Source organism: Colobus angolensis, unplaced genomic scaffold, assembly GCF_000951035.1.
Source record: "Colobus angolensis palliatus isolate OR3802 unplaced genomic scaffold, Cang.pa_1.0 Scaffold29, whole genome shotgun sequence".
NCBI classification, from domain to species: domain Eukaryota; kingdom Metazoa; phylum Chordata; class Mammalia; order Primates; family Cercopithecidae; genus Colobus; species Colobus angolensis.
In genome coordinates, this window is record NW_012116154.1 from 5,925,476 (window position 1) to 5,947,470 (window position 21,995).

The window sequence follows — 21,995 nt, forward strand, 5'->3', positions numbered from 1 at the left end:
TGTCATTAATCAAAAGCTACTGCTCACTAGAACCCCTTTCTAGAAATCTATTCTGTAATACTCCATATATAATTCTTACATCTTTATCTAGGATATTTCCAATTTTCAAATTTGTATATGTGACTTAATTAAACAAAATAGGTCAAGAGAACTGATATTCTAAATAATTCATAAATGTTGCTAAAAGTGGTATAATTTTATAATTTCCCAAAGAGAAACTAGACAAAAGTTCCTGTAACATTACAAATCTTAAAAGAAACAGGGTAGTTTTAAGTGTGACAGAGTTAATTCATAAACGAGATATATAGACTAGAATACTCATTTAAAAAAAAATGTTTATTTTGAAGCAAAGGATCATTATCTCAATCTTTAGCTTGTACCTGGCAGCCTGTATTTAAAGGGTTTATTCTCCACGGTGATGGGGTGGGGTAAGAAATAAAATTGCAGTTCCAGTTTTACCACTCTTATTAATTTTGTGCTGGGGTTGAAGTGCTCAACAAGAAAAAAGGAGCATTGTTTCTACGAACTGTGTAAAGGGAAGGAAAGGAGGAAGTGTTAGAAGGATGATTTCTCAATTTTATTTCTTAAAAGGCGCTCGTGTGGTTGCATTTCCTCCAAACCCAATCTTTTGTGTTCAGTTTGATTAAAATGCATCCTTCTTGGTCTAACAGTATCTGGAAAACTCAAGAAGTCTTTTCCTAAATCATCAGTAAGTCAAGCAAGAAAGTTAGCAGAGCTGATTCTGCTGATGTACCTTCCATAACTGACAGTATTCATCTTTGAAATGATTAAGCCTTGGTATTGTGACTGAAAATGTGAAGTCTTTTATAATCAAATGAAAAAAAAATCTACTAATTTTTAATGAACATACTAAATTCTGAGTTTTTGCATACATGCCACTTGATCTTCCTAGTTATATCAGTAATACCACTGCATAAAAACGTCAGTCAGAGGAAATCTAATTTAATGTGAAAATAGCTACTCTGAGGAGAGGTGGGAACACTGAAGAGGTTCTGGAGTTATATAGACCTTCACTAAGTACCATCTCTGTCACTTACTAGCTTTGTCATCCTGAATGACTTGCTTAACCTCTCTGAGCCCAACCCTTTCAGCTAATGTGCACAAATCACCTAAAGTACCTGGTGCATAGTAGGTGCTCAATGAATGTTAGCTATTCCTACCCTTTTGACAAAGAAACCATGAGCTAATACCAAAATGATAATGGAGTCTTCCCTTTCCACTCATCCTAAAGCAGGTATTCATGACATTCCCTATTTTATTTGGGCTTCATATTTATCAGCTGAGTTTTTGAGTACCTACTTTTGCCAGGTAGTAGGCACTGGGGGGTCAAAGAGAGGCAACCTTGACAGGTGTCTTAGTCTGCTTTGTGCTGCTATAACAGAATACCTGAGGCTGAGTAATTTATAAATAACAGGAATTTATTTATTACAGTTCTGGAGGTTGGAAAGTCTAAGGTCAGCAGGACTTTTATTTTATATGAGGGCCTTCTTGCTGCAACATCCCATGGCAGAAGGTAGAAAGGCAAGAGAGAACCCATGAGAAAGAAAGAAGGGAAGGGGGCCAGAACTCTTCCTTTTATCAGGAACCCACTCCCAAGGTAATGGCATTAATCCATTCATGATGGCAGGACACTTGTCACCTAATCACCTCTTTAGGATCCCACCTCTCAAAACTGTTGCATTGAGGATTAAATTTCAAACACACGAACTTTGGGGGACACATTCAAACCATAGCAATGTCCAAGCCAGTCTTTGCCCTAGAGAGGAAAGAGCACTTGATGATGTCATCAGCTGAGATAACAGCAAAAAGGAGAGCACATCAGTGGGCTTGAAGGTGGAGCACTGATAGATTGCATTTCAGGTGAGTTGAGTTGCATGGGGTCTGGGGATATGCAAGCAGATCTGCCCTACAGGAAGTAGTTTTTAATGGATCTGTAGCTGTGTAGGAGGGCAGGGCTGGAGAAAGGCATTTAGACATCATGTATGTGTGAGCTATGAGTGGTGCATATGCTCTGACACTGCCAGAGGTTAGTCAGGGAGCCTAGAAGGCGGGGAAGAACTGTGGGGGGAGAAAGGAGACCAGGGACACACTACTGCTTGGGAGTGGGAGATAGCAAAGAAGATTTCTGGGTGTCCCCTACAACCTTCAAAAACATTATTTGCAGGCACTTTGGTTTTTAAACGATTAAAATAACAAATCTAAAAATGTGTTTTCCTTGAATTGAGATCAATTATAAATCTTATATTCCATTTAAAATTCTCTAAACTCTGTCAATCTTCTTAAGACTGATATTTTAACTTGGTTAACGTAACAGACATTAAACATTTCAATATAGCATTAAATACAGCAAAATTATCTTAACATTTTTAACTTAAAAATACAAAATCTAAATCAATCATAAATGACATATTTTATATTAGATATCACAAGGCTAATCATATTAACACATTATCTAAAACATAATGAATATCTAAAATATTAAATACTTTCCCCCAAACTTATTTAAAAGTATAAATATTTTGGATTTTATTTAGTCCATCATATTTACACTTAAATTTTAAGTTTTCCCATAGTTAGAACACTGTATTATAAGGAAATAATTTTGCTTTTCCCCCAAAATTTGGGTTTACCTTCTTAGTGCATTTTCACTAGCAAGTTAGCCTGGGATTTAGGATCTAATTTTCCCTATGTATATTTGCTTTAATGAAGACTGTATATCTTACAAAGGGTTCAGTCTTCTCATCTAAGTCCCCAATATTTATATTACTTGTTATCTAATTCTCAAGTCATCTTTGATTCTGTAACCTTCCACAGATTACCTTGTCAGTTGACCTGAATCAATGAATCTGATTACTATTTAATCCTACTCAGAATCATTTGTACATTCTTCCTTGCAGACATAACTCATAGACAGTCCAGAACATGCAACTGGATTCTGCATCATGAAAACTCAGGGTCAAATTTGGTAATTGGTCAATAGGACTGGTCATAGAAATAGGAGAAGAATCAGGAGTAAGAAATGTAATTGCATAATAGCACCCAAGGAAAGGCAGAATTTCAAAAAGGAAGACATCCTCAAGATCAAGTTTGAACTGTAGCAAGGAGGTTTATAAATTAAAAGGGTGAAATATGACCATTAGAATTGATCAGTCATGATTTCATGTCACGACGTGGACTAAAACCAAATAGCAATATGTTGAGTGAACTGGAAGTAAGGAATTGGGAATTGCAGTTAAAGGCAGCAATTACTCAAGAACTCTTTAGGACATTTTATTTTATATTATTTTATATTTAAATAAGGGAAACAGAGAGATGGGGCAGTGGCCAACAGACTCAAAGGAAGACATATTTATCTTGTAAGAAACAAATTTTTTCAACACCCCTTACCCCCACTTTTATTTGGTTAGAGTTGATAGATTCAGGACAAAGAATTAATTGGTGAAGCAATATCCCAGAGGATGGAAGATAAAAGTTAAATCCACATGAAAAAGTTGGCCTTGAACAGGAAAAGAAACACCTTATCCTCTGAGAATGGAGAGAACGAGGAAAGGATTGATGCAGATGTAGAAAAATTTGTGGATATGGGTGGGGCAGGAGGCTGCAGTCGCTCAAGCCTAGCTGCATGAATGTCGCAAATCCTAGCCAATGTCTGGCAGGGGCGCAGGCAGTATGCAGCTTCCCCATTTCCAGGAACCGACAGAATGTGGACTAAGATGATGACAGTTCCAGGAACCAGCCCAGAGGGAGCCACTGGAGAGCTTCCCCATAAGGTTGCCATTCATATTAATTACAGATCAAAGAAGAGAAGAAATCCTAGATCCTTCTATCCAACTCAGATTTCTCAAAGAAAATGAGGCCAGAGGTTAAGATAGGCTCAAGGGCAGTTGCTAACATCTCTTAAGCTAGAAACCAGGTTTCTAGCCCCCAGAATGAAGTCTCCCTTTATTTTTAAAAATTACATATATATAGCCATTTTTCTCCACCCTTTCCCCTGGCCAACTTTTCTTCATTCTTCTACTTTTAGCACTTCACTTTCTCCGAAAAGCCTTCCTTGCCTTCTCCCTCCCCTCCCCTCTTCTGTTTAAATCATTTAAATAGGATCCCATTTAAGGATATTATATACCTCTTTGATCTTTCCTTTGTTGTTCCACAATTTAAATTCTATTTTTATTTAAGGATTATTTCATGTTCCTCTTTCCCAGTAGATATTATAGGGATTCTGTTCACTTCTGTATCCTGATCATCCCAGAGTATAATGCCTAGCTTGTAGTTAGTGCTCAATAAAATTACATTTATATATTAAATTATATTCATTATAGAATACATTTACATACTGTTAAAGTAAAATAAGCAGGGGGTCAAAAGGCTGAGGCTGTCTCTGTGCTTTGAATTCCTATATAACAAACTGTAACCTAATTTAGTATGTAAACAGACAAAAACTTGGAATATTTTTTGTAACAAATAGCTGGGTTTCAGCCAATCACATGCAGCCAACTGATCAGACCATACTCAACTATGGCAAATACCTAGCTGTAACCAATCTAGTTATTTCTGTATTTTACTTCCAACTTTAGCCAAGGTAAGCTCACTGCTCGCTGCAGAGCAGAACTTGGAATCTCTTTTGGTTCTGAGTGCTACCCAATTCATGAATGGTTCTTTGCTCGAATAAACTCTGTGAAATTTAGTTAATGTTTTTCTTTTAGAAACATCAGGTACATGGTGTGGGAGTAGAGAATTCAATAATTTTCTTTGCAAATTAAAGTTCTCTATTTGTGAAAAATATGCTGTGGGCTTTCAGGAAGGCTGACATACTTTCTAGTATATGGGAGATGTTCAATACATATTTGTTGAGTGAATAATAATTTCTGAACTATTGAAATTTTAATTTATGGAAGAAAACCACACACAGCCACTCAAAATAATTTAAAGATATTTTCTACATCTTAAAAAAAACTTTTTAGGCAAAGTAAGATTTTTCAAACAATGTAATTTATAATAAATATTAGGGTTCACCAAAACTTTGAAAATAACTGGTTTACAATGAAAATACTAAACATATAACTAAGGTAGCTCCTGTGATAATTTGTAACTAGAGAACCCAATGTTTAATTCCTAAGGTTTCACACTTTTGAAGCTTCTGAGACATCTCTTAAACCTGACTTTCAGATATAAAATGAACTCACCAATTTTTGGTGCAGAAAATTTATGCATTTGCAATATTTAATAAGAAAAGGCATCATCAATGAAATGCCTATACCCTTTTCACAAGAAAGGTAATTTGCAAACACATGCATGAAGATTAGTACCATACAGTAGGCAAATATTTTTCCATGTCCCACCCAAAGCAAACAAATGAAAGTAGAAGCTTCAAGGACAATTATAAAATATCTTTAAATTTAAAGACACAGCACCCTTTTATCCTTTGGCTCCACCTGTACCTTTATCAGAAACACACATTTCTTAATCAGTCCCAACTGGGAACTTCCAGCAGGAAAACAGTCTCAGTTGATTGTGAGGTAACTGATTTTCTTTCTTACATTTCTTTACTCTCAAAACTTTATGAATCAAAAAACAAATGGCTAGAAAGTACTAATTTGTTGGTTGTGGATATTAAGAAACAAAAACAAGTTTCCTGGTACTAGCTCTTAATTATATCTACAGATGCTACGTTCTAACTCCTTTATGGCAGTTTTAATTTGGGAGATATTCAAGACATATATGTTGAGTCAATAATAATTTATCACTGAATCAGTGAATATCAAAATGTCCCAGTGTTTATCTCCATTATCAAAATGTCCCAGTGTTTATGCATACAATCTATATCTCCCAAAGTGTCATAGTGTTGGCATAAAAATGCTTTGCCTTATCCATTTGGAAGAGAATATGATCAACGTTCTTGTGGCAAAGCAGATAATGGGTCTAGGTGCAGATATAGAAGGGTCAAGTTATGGAGAACATCAATCTGAGTTTCAGGGCAGACTGACTCAAATAGCTCATCCGGTTGTCCATCCAACATATTTTGCATTTCACTAGAAAATTCAGTAACTATATGTCATACCAAGAATATTGTAAGTCTGATAGATTATTGCTTGGTCTGGGCATAGCTGAATGAAGTGAGAAACAAAAAATTTTCTAGGTACTTCTGAGGGTACACATATACAGTCCAGGTGTGGGTTATATAGCGATAATACCAGCTCTTTTAATAACCCTCCAGGGCACAACAATCTTGTCATCTTCGAATTTTCTATGTGTCGTCTTGTAATTTTCCAATTCTAAGATCCACTGGGGTGTGGTTCAGTCACATTCCTTCCTGTTCTACTTGCAATGAGGGTCTACTGGCTGCTCTTCTGTGCTTTCTCTCCTTGATTACTACTATACAATCTCTATGTGAAGTTGGTATTCAAGAAGCTTATTGAGAAATAAATTTCTGCATTTGCGAAAAGAACAAGGTAAGCTTACTGAAAGGCAGACTTATAGCTGACTGAGGAGAAAATAATTAGTGCTTTAGATTTCTCCCTATATCATTTAGTCATTCATCGCTTAATAATGGGAATATGTTCCAAGAAATGTGTCGCTAGGTGATTTTGTTGTGCAAACATCAGAGTGTACTTATACAAACCTAGATGGTAGAGCCTACTACACAGCTAGGCTAGATGGTACAGCCTGTTGCTTCCAGGCTACAAATATGTACAGCATGTGACTATACTACTGAATACTGTAGGCAATTGTAAACATATCTAAACATAGTAAATGTACAGTAAAAATATGATATTATAATCTTAAGGGACCAACATTGTATAAGAGGTATATGACCCAAATGTTGTTATGAGGCACATGACTATATATCAAAATCCTAGTTTAATACAATTTAAAGGAATATCACAGTTATGAGGCTTAACTGTTTTCTCCGAATTTTAAGATAAAAAGTATAAATGCATTACATGGATACTTAAATAATTAAGGCATTGTGAACCCACACAGAATTAACTATAGGAAAAGAAAACTGGTTTGAAAGACTTTAGAACTGATTCTTACACAAACGTGTGTGGGGGGGTATACAGAGTCTAAAACATCAAGCAGATGGTAATGTAAAGAATGGAAATGTTTACGATATGGAAAATGTTCAGTTGAAATAAATTAATAAAACACTGGAAACAGACACACCAAATTTGCAAAACGGGAAGCAGAGAACAGAATAGTCTCCTAGAGATAGCAGCTCATTTAGATGATGAACACCAGATGCCAAGTGGAGCTCAGTAGAGACAAAAGTGTCATGATTAGCTTCAGGGGAGGAGAAGAAAAGGAGGAGGTGCCAGAGGTGAGAGAGCCTAACGCAGCTCTTTGCAGGCTGGGGCAACTCCCTAATTGCCCCTGGTGAGCTACAAGGCAAGGGACAAAGTAGCCATGATTTCTCATTTCAGTCAAAGGAGGAGGTTTGCATCATTGAACACTGATTCATAAGCCTTCATCTGGTTGAACCCCGCAACATGAGGGGTTGACAATGTGAAACACTGCTCCAGGCCTGTAGTCAGGCCAGGGTTGGCTGTGTCTCTGTGAGATATGAAACAGTCCCTGAGACACATTCTGTGAAAAGGGCCTATGAGAATTGTAGGATGAGAAAGTGTTCAATACAGTTGTGGGAAACTACTGACATTATCAACAGATTAAAGTATGCCTTGAACAGCTAGGCCATTTCCTTCCAGAAGTTCAGGATATTGGTATTTTGTTGCAAGTGGGAAGGTACCTATTGATGCGTCCTCAATCCAAAGTCCATTTCCCCAGCATAACCAATTAGGCAAGTAACTTATTCCTACTGTATGTGTGAAAGACAGAGAGAGAACATGAGCGAGCTCCTGAGAGTGCTGTGTTAAGTACAAACCACAGATGGGAGTCTTTCTTTTCCTCGAATTTTAGTGTTGCCTCGGATCTGAAATCTAACTGAAGCCTGTCAATTGTTGTAATGCATGCTTCACAATGCATGAACGTGATACGGGACACTGACTCTCTGAGTTTCAAGCACAAATTTACTGGAGGAGAAAGACAAATTTATTTATGAAGCATTCCAAGTAAAGTCAAATTATTCACAGATACAGTGAATGCTAGAGGAGACTTTGCTTGCAGGAGAAAGAATTCTAGACTACAAGTCAGTATATCCCTGGGTTCTAGTCTTGGTCTTGCTCTTAACTTAGGGTTATGTGACTTTGGCCACACCATTAGTCTTTCTAGACCTCAGTTTCCTCATGTGTGAAATAAGGACGTAGAACTAAATGATCTCTGAAGTCATTTTTGGCTCTAACAGCCTAGAAGATATTCGGAAGAGGGAGCAATCATTTTAGAACAGAGGATCAGAAGATTCCATGTTAGAAGACCGGCAGTTTGCTCTTCTGCAAAGTCTGCTTTCTCCGACTACAAAAGTAAACATGAGAGCTGCAAAAAATCCAGAGTACAGAAATGTCAAATATAGTTTGTAAATGCCCCATAATCTTCACTGTTATTTAAAATTTATTCTTCTAGCTATTTTCTGTTAAGAGCTAATTATAATCATTACTATTTTATTAAAATGAAATTAGAAAAATAAGTGCATTTTTCTTCAACAAAAAGTTTTTAATTTTTAAAAACTTAAGACTATATCCTGAATCTTCTGTCATGCCATCACACATATATCTCATTTTTAAATCAGTGCAGAGTACTGCACTGTATCTACATATTGTACTTCTTTTTTTGAGACGGAGTCTCACTGTGTCACCCAGGCTGGAGTGCAATGGCATGATCTTGGCTCACTGCAACCTCTGCCTCCTGGGCTCAAGCAATTCTCCTGCCTCAGCCTCCCGAGTAGCTGGGATGACAGGTGCCCACCACCACGCTCAGCTAATTTTTGTATTTTTAGTAGAGATGGGGTTTCATCATGTTGACCAGGCTGGTCTTGAACTTCTGAACTCAGGTGATCTGCCCACCTTGGCCTCCCAAAGTGCTGGGATTACAGGCATGAGCCACCGTGCTCAGCCTACATATTGTATATATTGATGATACATGGATTTTCTTTCATCACAAATAGTACTGCAAGAAAACTTGCATACCCAAGTCCTAATATTCAATCTTGATACCTCTTCCCTCACTTCCCATTTCCTATCCATTACCAGGTACTGGTGATCTCATCGACTATCCTAGGAACCCTTCCACTTCTCACTCTATAATTGCTTCTACTTTATTCAAGAGGAGAGTCAACATCTTCTTCTGCGATAGTCCCTTAATTGATCCCTTCTCCCCAAGTCTTGCCTTCTTACTTCCCACAGTGCACCCAGGGATGCAAATGTTATTTCTCCTCAGTTTAAAACCTTCAATAGCTTCTCACTGTTCTTAAGATAAAGACCATCAACTATAAGGCTGTATTGTCTGCAACTTGCTTTATGATACGTCAGCAAAGACAGTTTGGAATTTATGAGTGTGTTTTTAATCTGTGCTTTAGGTTGTAGATTAAATGAGTTGCCCCAACAGGAAGATATATTCAGAAATGGTTAGTAAAAATGTTATCAGAAGGCAGAGATGGCTCCACTCAACACAAAGGACTTTATGCATTTGCAAAATGGATGTTAGAAGTTATTTTTCCTTGGTGAAATCAGTTTTATATGAGTGTAGACTGGCTAGAAATAGTGTTATGAGAGGCATTTCCACTCTTGCATCAACAATGTAGATTCAGCACTTTGGGAGGCCGAGACGGGCGGATCACGAGGTCAGGAGATCGAGACCATCCTGGCTAACATGGTGAAACCCCGTCTCTACTAAAAATACAAAAAATTAGCCGGGCGAGGTGGCGGGCGCCTATAGTCCCAGCTACTCGGGAGGCTGAGGCAGGAGAATGGCGGGAACCCGGGAGGCGGAGCTTGTAGTGAGCCGAGATCGCGCCACTGAACTCCAGCCTGGGCAACAGAACGAGACTCCGTCTCAAAAAAAAAAAAAAAAAAAAAAAAAAAAAAATGTAGATTACAGCAATCCAGTATCTTTTACCCTTCCTAATGTTCCTAGTGCTTGTTTCTGAGAAATGGCTCATTCAGTGGCTGGTTCAAAGGATTCTTGCTGCTTAAATTAAGCTCTTAGGTGACCTCAACTCTCCTGCCAGAAGAATGTCACATTTGTCTTTCATGAACTTTCCATGAAGATACAGTTGGCGAAACCAAAAGAATAGAAGGAGGGGCTTCACCAAGCTTACAGGACAGGAAGTATGATTGTTTTTATTCCTGCTTACTAATCAAGCTTGGATTGTGAGGGTGAATCGAACCTGAGACCACGTGTTGAGGCTATGAGGATGGTTCTTTTATCCTCACCCACCTCCAAATTCTGGAGGTTTTAACATCCACTGAGAGGAACCTGGTAGATATGAAGGACCAGGTTAGCTGAAGTTGGTTTTTAGCATGTGGCCTGCAAGACCTGCAGGATGGGGCTACTGTCTACCTCTCTTGGTACTCCTTGTGCTCAAGACATTTCTCAGAACACCATCCCCCCGGGGCATTTCAGCATGCCCTTCGCCCTCCCCTCTCTGGGGCTCCCTTTGCCAGGTGAGAGTCTACTTAGCCTGTGGATCCCAGCTGCTCATCCCTTCCTCAGGGAAGCCGTCCACACTAGCATGGTTATTGCATCGATATCTGTCTCCCACTGAGATTGTGTCCAGGTCCATTTTGTTCACCTTTGTATCCTCACCACCTGGCACAGTGCTTGGCCTCCACAGATACTTGTTCAATAATAGGGCATTTAGGTTTTATTCTACACATTGATAGAAAAAAAAAAAAAGCTTTTTGTGGTACTAGGTTCACTAATTGGAATGGACACTCCAGTATAAGAACATTTTACAATAATATTTTTTCAAAACTCCAATTCACAAAATGAAGAATGGAGCATATACTAAATATGAAAAGTGAGGCCACAGCCCTCCCTTTTAAATGCCAGGAATGCCACCTTTGTTATTTTGAAAACTCTTCATGGAACTGAGAATAAGAAAAGGTCATGTTCTTGAGCTTTAATTTCTTCATATTTTACAGTTTTCTTTAGTCTCCCTACTTATACCATGATCATTTCAGCATTTAAATAAGTTCTGCTTTCTCTGTGAACTCCATTGTTGCTTTCTTTCCTCAAATTCAGTCCTTGGCATCCTCTCTGCCTCACACTATACAAACATGGAATCGATTATATGTTTTACCCTAAAGTTCTTTACATGCTTGGGGTATAATTATATTCAGAAACATTTAAAACTGTCCCTGGACAGATATATAAGTAGACAATTTCATAGGAAATTTACATCTCTAGTTAGAAATTCAGGGGAAACCCCAAGAGTTTAAGCTTGAAAGTTTCCTGCTATTTCGTGTGGCTTTTATCTAAGGTCAAGACGAGGGGAGCTGGGAGAAGGTGTGTGTAGTTTGAGCCCCTGCCTCATTCTTTCTTTCCATCCTGTACCTCCCATCCTGCTCTAGTCCAGATGTATTTTACATTTGAGAAAATGGGAAGCCACAGAGGCTGAGACTCAGATTATTTAAACATTTACTAAGGGCGGACTGTGCTAGGTAGATGCAAATTAGAGGAAGTAATTAGCGTCCCAGTTTTACAGATGAGGAAACTGAAATCCAGGAAGATTAAGTAAAATTCCTGAGGTCCCACAACAAATGGCAGAGCCAAGATTCAAACCTGATGGGAGTCCAGCTCTCATTACAGTCTCTTCTGGGGCAGCCTGACTCCAAGTGGGCCACAGCTTCTCCTCTTTTGAGACTTACTCAAGAAGTACAGTGAACCAAATGGCTTAGTGATGGAAGAAAATACAACCCCCACACCCAGTTTCTTTCCAAGGGGCTCACACAAACTGAATAGAGGGTAAGCAGCTGCAGAGATGAGTACTGATTTAATGCAAACAAATGTGCATATGATGCTGTCATCTGTGTTTGGGAGGATGAATCTGATAATTTCTGACTTATGGGCATGGGTGTACTTGTGCCTCGCCTAGTCATACCTGCCATTAGGGGACCTGCGAAGTGCTCCAGTTTTTGTTTGTTAGCTTGTTTTGCTTGTTTGTCTAGTTAACTCTTAAAAGACAATTGCCTGTCAAGGGTTGCAGTTTCAGTAATTTTATTCTCTAAAGCTATTTTATTTACTTATTTTTTCGTTACATAAAAGTAACACTCCTTTTGCCCCATTAAATCTTTGAATCTAGGCAGATTCAAAGGCAGAGGATATTAAGAAAACAACTCTCTAGCTCCCTCACCAGTGAGTTGTGACTTCTCTATCTGCCTTTGTTTTCAGGCTCACCTCCCCAGCGCCACAACTTAGCCCTGTGCTGCAGCACCAGGAAATACTTGTGTTTTATCTTCGAACAGAGAAAACATGGCATCAACAGTAGTGCCTGAACTCATTTTACAGCAGGGGGATCAGGCTGGGTGGGGCCTCTGCCTGGGCTGCAGTGGACCTCTGCTGTTTTTACTATGTCCACCCCTAGAACACTTGGCTTCCTTCGCCAAAACCAAATCCTGGCGAGCATCATAAAACTTGTCTTGTCAAGTTTAAAAGAGAATGCAGATAAATTGTAAATCCCAACTTGATGGCCTAGCCAGTTAACCCTGTTTTATGATTCTCTTTGGAAATGACTATAGCATTAAATGCATTTGTCACATGCCAGTTAGCCAGCAAACCAGGATTCAAACTCAAGTAATGGTGGCTTTAAAATGTGAACTCTTTCAGCTTCCCCACGCTGCTCACCAGTGACTGGGAGATGCTGCCACAGGGATAGGAACAGCTTTGAAGTAGTTGAGTGAAAAAGCACAGGACAGGAGGGTTAGAGACATGGGTCCCAGCCCTACAACAACCTCCAACTTATAGGGTATCCTTAAAGAGGTCCCTTTCTCTCTTTAGGCCTCAGTTTTCTTATCCATAAAATGAGGGGTTTGGACCACTGAAGACCCCTTCCAGGTCATGATTCTGTCATCTACGAACTTTTTTTTTTTTTTTTTGAGACGGAGTCTCACTCTGTCGCCCAGGCTGGAGTGCGTGGCGCGATCTCGGCTCACTGCAAGCTCCGCCTCCCGGGTTCATGCCATTTTCCTGCCTCAGCCTCCCGAGTAGCTGGGACTACAGGCTCCCGCCACCACCCCCGGCTAATTTTTTGTATTTTTTTAGTAGAGACGGGGTTTAACTGTGTTGGGTTAGCCAGGATGGTCTCGATCTCCTGACCTCATCTACTGACACTTTTAAAGCCTCAGCTTTGTTGCTTAAGAAATAGGCTTAAAAACTGAATTGAAAAAAAATCAAAATGTTTTCATCTTTCAAACAAACAAAGGAAAGGACTGCAAAATTGCTCACATCGTTTGAAATTTGAAGTGTGGGTTGTTGCCATGGGGATCAACATATGGATTCAATGAAATAAGAAAATCAGGCAAGGGAGGAAATCAGTTTTTAATGAAGCATTTTCAATTTCCCATGAAATAGTTACTTCAAAACCACCACTATAAACTTTGAAGCATCTTTCTGAATTTGGCACAGAGTATATGAAAAAAGTCAAACCAAAGTAAACTAAAGACTGATCAGTTTGATAATCTCCCCCAAAGACCAAGTAGGAAACCTCAAAGTGCTTTAGTTGGACAGATAGAGAATTATGCTTGGAGGCAGCAGACCTGGGTTCAAGTTTTGGCTGAATCACATCTCCAAGTCTGTGTCCTTGTCTGTGAAATGATCATCATAATCCTACCTACATAGATATCACAAAGTAGTTGGGAAGGCCTAATAAACAGAACTACATAAAGAACAAATAATTGCCTGCCAAAAAAAAAAATTTCCCATTTACATGGACATAGAGATTTGGAATTTTAATGTTTGAATTACCTCTTAGCAAAAGTTGAAAAACTGCTGTAATTAAAAGGAATGGGGGAAGCTGCCTTTAAACAAACAACAAAACCACAATCACTAAAAAGTATCCTTCTTTTACAGTAGCAAAGAATTGCAAAGATAACATCCCAGCCTGAAGGTTGGGAAGCACAGTTGAGAACTTGACAGTCCAGAATCATCTTCACATTTTCTCTTTATTCCCTTAGAAAATCTGGCATTGAGTCCCATGGGAGGTCCTTTGAAATGCCTCCCAGATTGCATCCTTCTCCTCTGTTTCCTCCATCTTTACCTTGGTCTGAGCTCTCTTCACAACCCAGCTAAATGACAGCAAAGCCTAAGAACAACCAGGGTCACTGCTGCCAGGCCAGCCTCAGTACTGCCCAATTAACCTTTCTAACAAGCAGACTTCATCAGGCTCCACAGCGATTCCTTCAGTCTCACATGACTTCCTTCTACTGCCAAAAATGCACCCCTACTCTAGTCCAGCAATCCCTCCACTTGCTCTCATACCTGTGGCATTGATTCCAGCCTCAGGGTCCAAGCTGTCACTGTTCTCCCTGTCTAGAAAGCTCCTCCACTCTCATGTGAAGGACCTCTTCAAGGAGAACTACAAATCACTGCTTAAGGAAATAAGACAGGACACAAACAAACAGAAAAACATTCCATCCATGTGGATAGGAAGGATCAATATCTTGAAAACAGTCATACTGTCTAAAGTAATTTATAGATTCAGTGCTATTCCCATCAAACTACCATTGACATTATTCACAAAATTAGAAAAAAACTAATTTAAAATTAATATGGAACCAAAAAAGAGTCCATATAGCCAAGACAATCCTAAGCAAAAAGAACAAAGGTGGAGGCACTCACTCTACCTGACTTCAAATATACGACAAGACTATAGTAACCAAAACAGCATGGTACTGGTACCAAAACAGATACAGAGACCTCAGAAATAAGACCACATATCTACAACCATCTAATCTTCGACAAACCTGACAAAAACAAGCAATGGGAAAGAATTCCCTATTTAATATATGGTGCCGGGAAAACTGACCAGCCATATGCAGAAAACTGAAACTGGACCCCTTCCTTAAACCATACACAAAAATTAACTCAAGATGGATTAAAGACTTAAATGTAAAACCCAAAACCATAAAAACCCCAGAAGAGAATCTAGGCAATACCATTCAGGACATAGGCATGGACAAAGATTTTATGATGAAATTGCCAAAAATAATTGCAACAAAAACCAAAATTGACAAATGGGATCTAATTAAACTAAAGAGCTTCTGCACAGCAAAAGAAACTATCATCAGATCAAACAGGCAACCTATAGAATGGAGGAAAATTTTTGCAATCTACCCACTTGACAAAGGTCTAATTTCCAGAATTTATAAGGAACTTAAACAGATTTACAAGAAAAAAACCAAACAACCCCATCAAAAAGTGGGCAAAGGACATGAACAGACACTTCTCAAAAGAGGAGATTTATGAGGCCTACAAACATATTTAAAAAAAGCTCATCATCACTGATCATTAGAGAAATGCAAATCAAAACCACAATGAGATACCATCTCACACCAGTGAGAATGGTGATTATTAAAAAGTTAAGAAACAATAGATGCTGGCGAGGCTGTGGAGAAACAGGAATGCTTTTACACTGGTGCTGGGAATGTAAATTAGTTCAACCATTGTGGAAGACAGTGTGGCAATCCCTCAAGGATCTAGAACCAGAAATACCATTCAACCCAGCAATCTCATTATTGGGTATATACCCAAAGAAATATAAATCATTCTATTATAAAGATACATGCACGTGTATATTTATTGCAGCACTATTCACAATAGCAAAGATATGGAATCAACCCAAGAGCCCATCAATGACAGACTAAAGAAAATGTGGTACATATATACCATAGAATATTATACAGCCAAAAGAAAGGAGCATGATCATGTCTTCTGTAGGGACATGGATAATGCTGGAAGCCATCATCCTCAGCAAACTAACACAGGAGCAGAAAACCTACCACCACATGTTCTCACTCATAAGTGGGAGTTGAACAATGAGAACACATGGACACAGGGAAGGGAACAACACACACCGGGGCCTGTAGGGAGGGAATGGGGAGGGAGAGCATCAGGATAAATAGTTAATGCATGCAGGGGTTAATATCTAGGTGATGGGTTGACAGGTGCAGCAAACCACCATGGCACATATTTACCTATGTAACAAACCTGCACGTTCTACATATGTATCCTGGAACTTGAAATTAAATTAAAAAAAATAAACAAGCAAAAAAAGAAAGAAAGGTCTTCTACCGTCCTTCACCTATCTTAATACAACTCATTTCTCTGAGCTCCCTTTAGGGCAGAACTCAGCCTTCACTGTGGTTATGCAATCATCTGGGAGATACTGTTAAAATGCAGGTTCTGATTCAGTAGACTGGAGGTGAAGTCAGGACTCTGCATTTCCAACAAGCTCCCAGGTGGTTATGATGCTGCTGGTCCATGGATCTCACTTCGAGGACCAAAGCTTACTGGCTTAGTGGAAAAAAAATGGAAGGGAAATAGTTTTTTGAGATACATGGACATGGGTTTAAATGTCATCTTGATTAGGTTTTAGCTGTATGACTTAGGGCAAATAACTTCCCTTGTATAAAGGGAATATTACTTATTTTATATAAATGATGTGAGGATCTTTTGATATTAACAGATAGTATTCCAAATAGGGCTTTCTCTTGGCTCCCCTGAACTCATCACTTCATCCTCTATTAAGCTTCTCGGATTATCCAGTCTTATTTCTCTTTACTTGGAATTTTATTGCTTAAATAACATGTGTGCACATGCAACTACATATAAATGAGACCATATGTTCTTTGAGGGCATAAGCATGTTTGATATTATTTCTTTATTATTTCTCTTAGCATATAAATCAAGAAAAAGTTTTACTAAAGTTTGATTTTTTTTTTTCATGCAAAACTCTTGAGCTGTATGATACTTAGTAATACCACCACCCGTCACCGCACCATAATGCAGGGAGGCAGGGCTCTGTCGTGGTTCTGAGCACAGGCTTTGGAGTCAGACACACCCAAGTCTCAGTGTTGGATTCATCACTCACCATCTGTCCTGCCTAATCCAGACTAACATGTCTGGTTCTCAGTTTCTTCACCTGTAAAATAGGAATTCTGCCTAACCTTTAGTGCTATTGTGAGAATTAAGCTAGACAAGTTACATAAGGTACAAGGTGTATATTATAAATTGTGAAAAAAGGCCATGATTCTCCATCCCTCCCTGAATCCATGCCATTTTCTAATGTAACTCTGCAGTTCCTCCCATTAAAAAGTGGGATCTTTTTCCACCCCTTGAATCTGAACTGGCTTCTTGAGTTGCTTTTGAAATAGACTGGAGTAGAAGTGAGCTGTGTCAGCTTGAACCTAGGCCTCAAGGGGTCTTGTTTTCATTCTCTCTTGCAACCAAGTTGAGCCAACATGTGATGAACCCAGGCTAGCGTGCTAAATCATGAAAGACGTGAGGCTCAGCTGCTCCCCATGTGACATGGTTGATGGTCCACCAACACTCAGAGGCAGAGCTGCCTTGGTGACCACAGATGCATGAAGGAACCTGGAAAAGACAGTAATTTGCTCACCCAAGCCCACCCAAACTGCTTATCTACAGAAGCACAAGCTCAATAAACGATGATTATTTTAGCCATTATGTTTGGAGTGATTTGTTACACAGCAATAGATAACTGATACTGAATATATAAGTAATTTCTCAATAAACAGTGGCTATGTTTTGGACAATATTATACTTAATATAGAATGAGTTTTTATAATACTAACATTTGTGCTTTTTAGTCAGAAGTAGGAATATGACTAAACTAGGAACTGGGACTCTGAGATTCTGGTCCCAGCAGCTTTCCAATGGGCAGCTGTATGACTTTGGACAAATCATTTAACCTCTTTGAGACTCAGTTTCTTCATCTGTAAATTAAGGTGATTAGACCAAGTAACTTTTAAGGTTATTTTCCAGCTCTAAAAAGGATCAAGGGTCCCTTTTACCAAAATGCAGTACTTATTCCTTTCTAACAGATAGTTTTGAACACGATTTAACGTTTTTCTTGTAGACTTAGGGTTTAATCACAGACCACCTTCACTGTATTGTCTTTGCTGCCTAGCATTTGGCTGTAACCACATTTCATACTTATCACAAGAGGTGTACATTGAAACTACAAAGTAGATCTCCTTACTGTGGACCACAAACCCAGGTAGCCAAGCTCATTAGGAATCAGAAATGAAATAATGTCAAATAAGTTCTAGTGGGAATCTTAAGTACATGGCTCTTAATAAGAATTTGAAGGTGCAGGGGACTTCTTTTATGCATTTCTAGATTACAATACATATTCTGGAGGACTAAGGTTGTTGACAATCAAATCAAATGAAAGCGATACTATTTTACAGCCATACAAATCTCTGTATTTGTTGCATGTTAGGAACCAAGATATATATGATACTCAGTTATCAAATGAGGGAAAAGAATTAACAGCAAAATCAAATTTCCAAACTCCTGAGTGTAGACATCTACTCTACAACTAGTGATCAAGTGAATTAATAAATTTAAAATATATCCAAATATACATTGTATTAACAAGCTATGCATGTGGCAATGAGTCAATAACCAAGGTGACTTTTGTTCACTTAGAGGCCTCTCACATGTTACTAATACTCTTACAAATATAATACAGTCCTCTCTGTGACATATAGCAGGCCATGTTGTGGTTAACTGAAAACAATAAAAAAGAAAGGCTGTTCTACTGTCCATTTCCACTAAAGTTAAACAATCAAATGTCAGGGTGTTTTTACTCCCAGAAGGAGTTAAGCTAAATCAGAGAATGTGTATATAATATGAGGGCAACAGTTTACTTTAGCTTTGCCTTCAGATGTAGATATTGAAGGCTGGAGAAAGAAACACTAGGTTGTTGAAGATGTGAAATACAATTGGCTATTTATCAGAAACTTTTTTTCGGTGATTAAAAACCATGAGGAGCTCTAGAGGAACTAGAATCCACATGAAGAACATTACAATGAAACGTGGCTTACATTTACCTACCTGGAGAAAATGTATTTTGAAATGACATGTAAATTGACGTCAGAGATTCAAGTTACCTAAAGGGTTCTTACAGTTAAAACCTTAAATACCAGTGCTTCTTTAACTATCTTTTGGATCAGTTCACTTCTCTCTCTCCTGTAATGTAAATTTTTGCTGCAGCTGCCTTTGGTCTTGTTTGTTATCTTTACTGTTTCATTCTCATTGCAGCCTGCATGAACTCTCTAAAATAAAGATATGCTCTGCTTAAGATCCTTCAATGGTTTCTCCCAAGATAATAGGATCTCTGAAGACGAGGACTGTGTCCCCAAAACTCATCAACTATCTGGTGTCTCTGGGTCTACACACATGATGTCTCCAAGGTCAGGCCAGGGTTTCATTAAAGTTTGGAGAACCATTTGTACACTGAACGGAACAGAGTTCACCACTTGTGATAAAGTTTGAGATACAATATTCCTTTTGTCATTTGTTAATATTCACTGCAGCTCAGGAACATCTTTTCTACAATGCCCGACAACACCGAGTCAGAGTTTTAATTTTTTGCTTCAGGACGCATATTCATTGGCTTGGTGTTTTACATATGTTTTAGGAAAGGATTATTTGATAATCTACAGTCCTGAAGATTTCAACTAACCTCTGTGGGACTATGATATTCTTGGGTGAAAAGGGTACAAGTAGATGAATGATTTCATTCTCAGTTTATTCTCTTAAATAGCAGTCAGAGTAACAAAGGCTACAACTAGAGACACAGGATGGCTCAGTGGTTAAGAGCAGGCACTCGAGAAAGGCTACAAATGAGTGACCCATCTGACCTGCACATAGGTGAAGACTCTAAGTCTGCTTCCCCTAGGATGACTCCTTTAACTTTTCCCAACTCTTTTCTACACACCTACAAAGTCTCTCTGTAAGCATGTAATCTAATGACTAAAAAGAACAACCAGAAAGAAAATCTGTCTAATGACCAAGAAAGAAAAGCAGGACATAGGTACTAGTTACTATTTAATCAAGACTCTAAAAGATCCCAAGATTCAGGGTTATCAGAAAAATTGTGTAACTAGGGGAATGTGAAACACAGTCCAGGGAGAGGAAACCCAGCTACTGGGAGGCTGGTATTCAATTCTTTGGAAACTGGCGTCCATTCCAAGAAGCACAGTGAATGGGCTTCTGGGCACCAAGAGCGGGCTGTTCTAGGAGGAAAGGGGCCGGCCCTACCTGGGCTCTGCCCTTGGGCTGCAACTGGATTCTGGCTAGAGCTTAGCCAGGTTGTATTTCCAGGCTCAGAGAGGGTTTGGGTGGGAAGTCAAGGGAATCATTCCATGTTTAGGATAATGGAACATGTTGAGTTGGTATGCAAGTTTTTGTCTTCAATCCCAGATATCCAAAAAGCTCTTTGAAGCACAGCAAAGATTGGCCCTATTTCTCTTTAGGTATCATTATATATCTAAATCTCTGGAGCCATTCAGGACCAGGATTATACGTGCTGAATAAATGCATGGAGCAGGATCAGATAGACACAGAGTGGGCCAAGAAGAGAAGTCAGCCACACCTTCCCTTCCTGTCTCAGCATCTGTTCCATTTCTGGTCAGTGACCCAGGCAGCTTGCTGTTAGCTGACTCTTCACACTTTAGGGAAATACAAATAATTCCGGAACTTAACTTTACCTTTGAGCTTCAAATTGTTTCAGTTGTGTACCTTGTTTCAATTATCTGCCTCCTGACAGTGTTTCACAGCTGGGACCAGCAAGGTGGTACGATAATTAACATCTGTCTTATCCTTCCTAAAATAGTATTAACTGAAGGATTAAATGGGGAAGGGGGAGGGTTGGGCAGCAAATACAGACTCTATTATGTTTAAAAGCAGTAACCTTTTCCATTTCTTTCTCATTCAGCTCTCAAATGCTTCTCCTCTTTTCTCCAGATATTATTCCTCATAAGAGCTTGCTTGATTGAAACCACCAAGGACATCCACAAACCAGGGCAAGAAGGACCATCAGTAATTCTTTCCCATAAGTAGTGGCAGGAAGAAAATAAACGCCCTATTCTCCAATGATTTGTACCACTTCTGGAACACAGACTTCCTCTAAATTCACAGAACAAATATCTATCATGGGGCAGGTATCTATGCCGCCATGGAAAGTGACTTAAAATGTACTAAGTCATCAGAGGGGGTTTCAATTTTGTTTTTAAGGTCAATTGCCATGCTGGGGTAAAAAGCATTGATTCTTGCCTTTTATCACTGGAAAAATTCTTGACCAGTACTTTGTGAAAATCTCGCCTCATCAGGGCTGCCAAGGTCAATGCAACCTAAGTAACCAACCTGGGAGATGCTTGCCTAATTATTAAATATTTAGCAAACAGTTTGTGACTATTTAACTGTTTGCACCTGGCACCCTCTTTTCACTACGTGAGGCCTCCTGGCACCATGACCTCTTCCCTGACCCCTGCCCACCGTCCAGGCCGCCAGCACCCCTGGGGGGCAAATACCGGGGACCCAAGGACATTTCAAAGAAACAGCAGAGGTCACATTCCATTTCCTTTTTATTAAAAAAACATACTTTAAATGGGGGAGGAGGGCACAGATCTAAGGGAAAATCTCTGGCAGTGTTTTCAAGTTCGCATGCACCATTGAAAGTTCATTAATTAGGGATTTAAAAGCAAAAATGTTTCACACAACCAATTAGTCGCCAAGCTTTACAAACACCTTGGTCTTTAGCTTTGGGAATCCGTAAAAGTCCGCCTTCCTTCACCCCAGTTTTGCCCCTTTTAGAGCCCCTTTGTTGAATTACGTTACTTTTCCCGAAGTCATCAAACTTCGAATTGCGTCTCTAATTTTTTTTTTTTCCAGAGCAAAAGCAAATCAAGAAATTAAAATTAAAAGTAGGCGCCTCGGAGTGAAGTGGGGGAAAGCACGCCCCAAAGCCAAGTTCCACAGGACTCAAGCCCCCCTCGCGCGCGCGGGGCGGGGGATTGTCCCTACCTGGGACCGGACGGCGGTGGCGGCGGCGGCGG

The 21,995-nt window shown here is 39.2% G+C and overlaps 1 protein-coding gene across 1 annotated transcript in view; it reads right to left on the reverse strand.

Annotated features, from left to right (window-relative positions):
• The window catches only part of LOC105516794 (chromosome unknown open reading frame, human C4orf19), a 131,779-nt gene that overhangs the window by 109,237 nt on the left and 547 nt on the right, over positions 1-21,995 (reverse strand). The gene's annotated exons all lie outside the window — the stretch shown is intronic.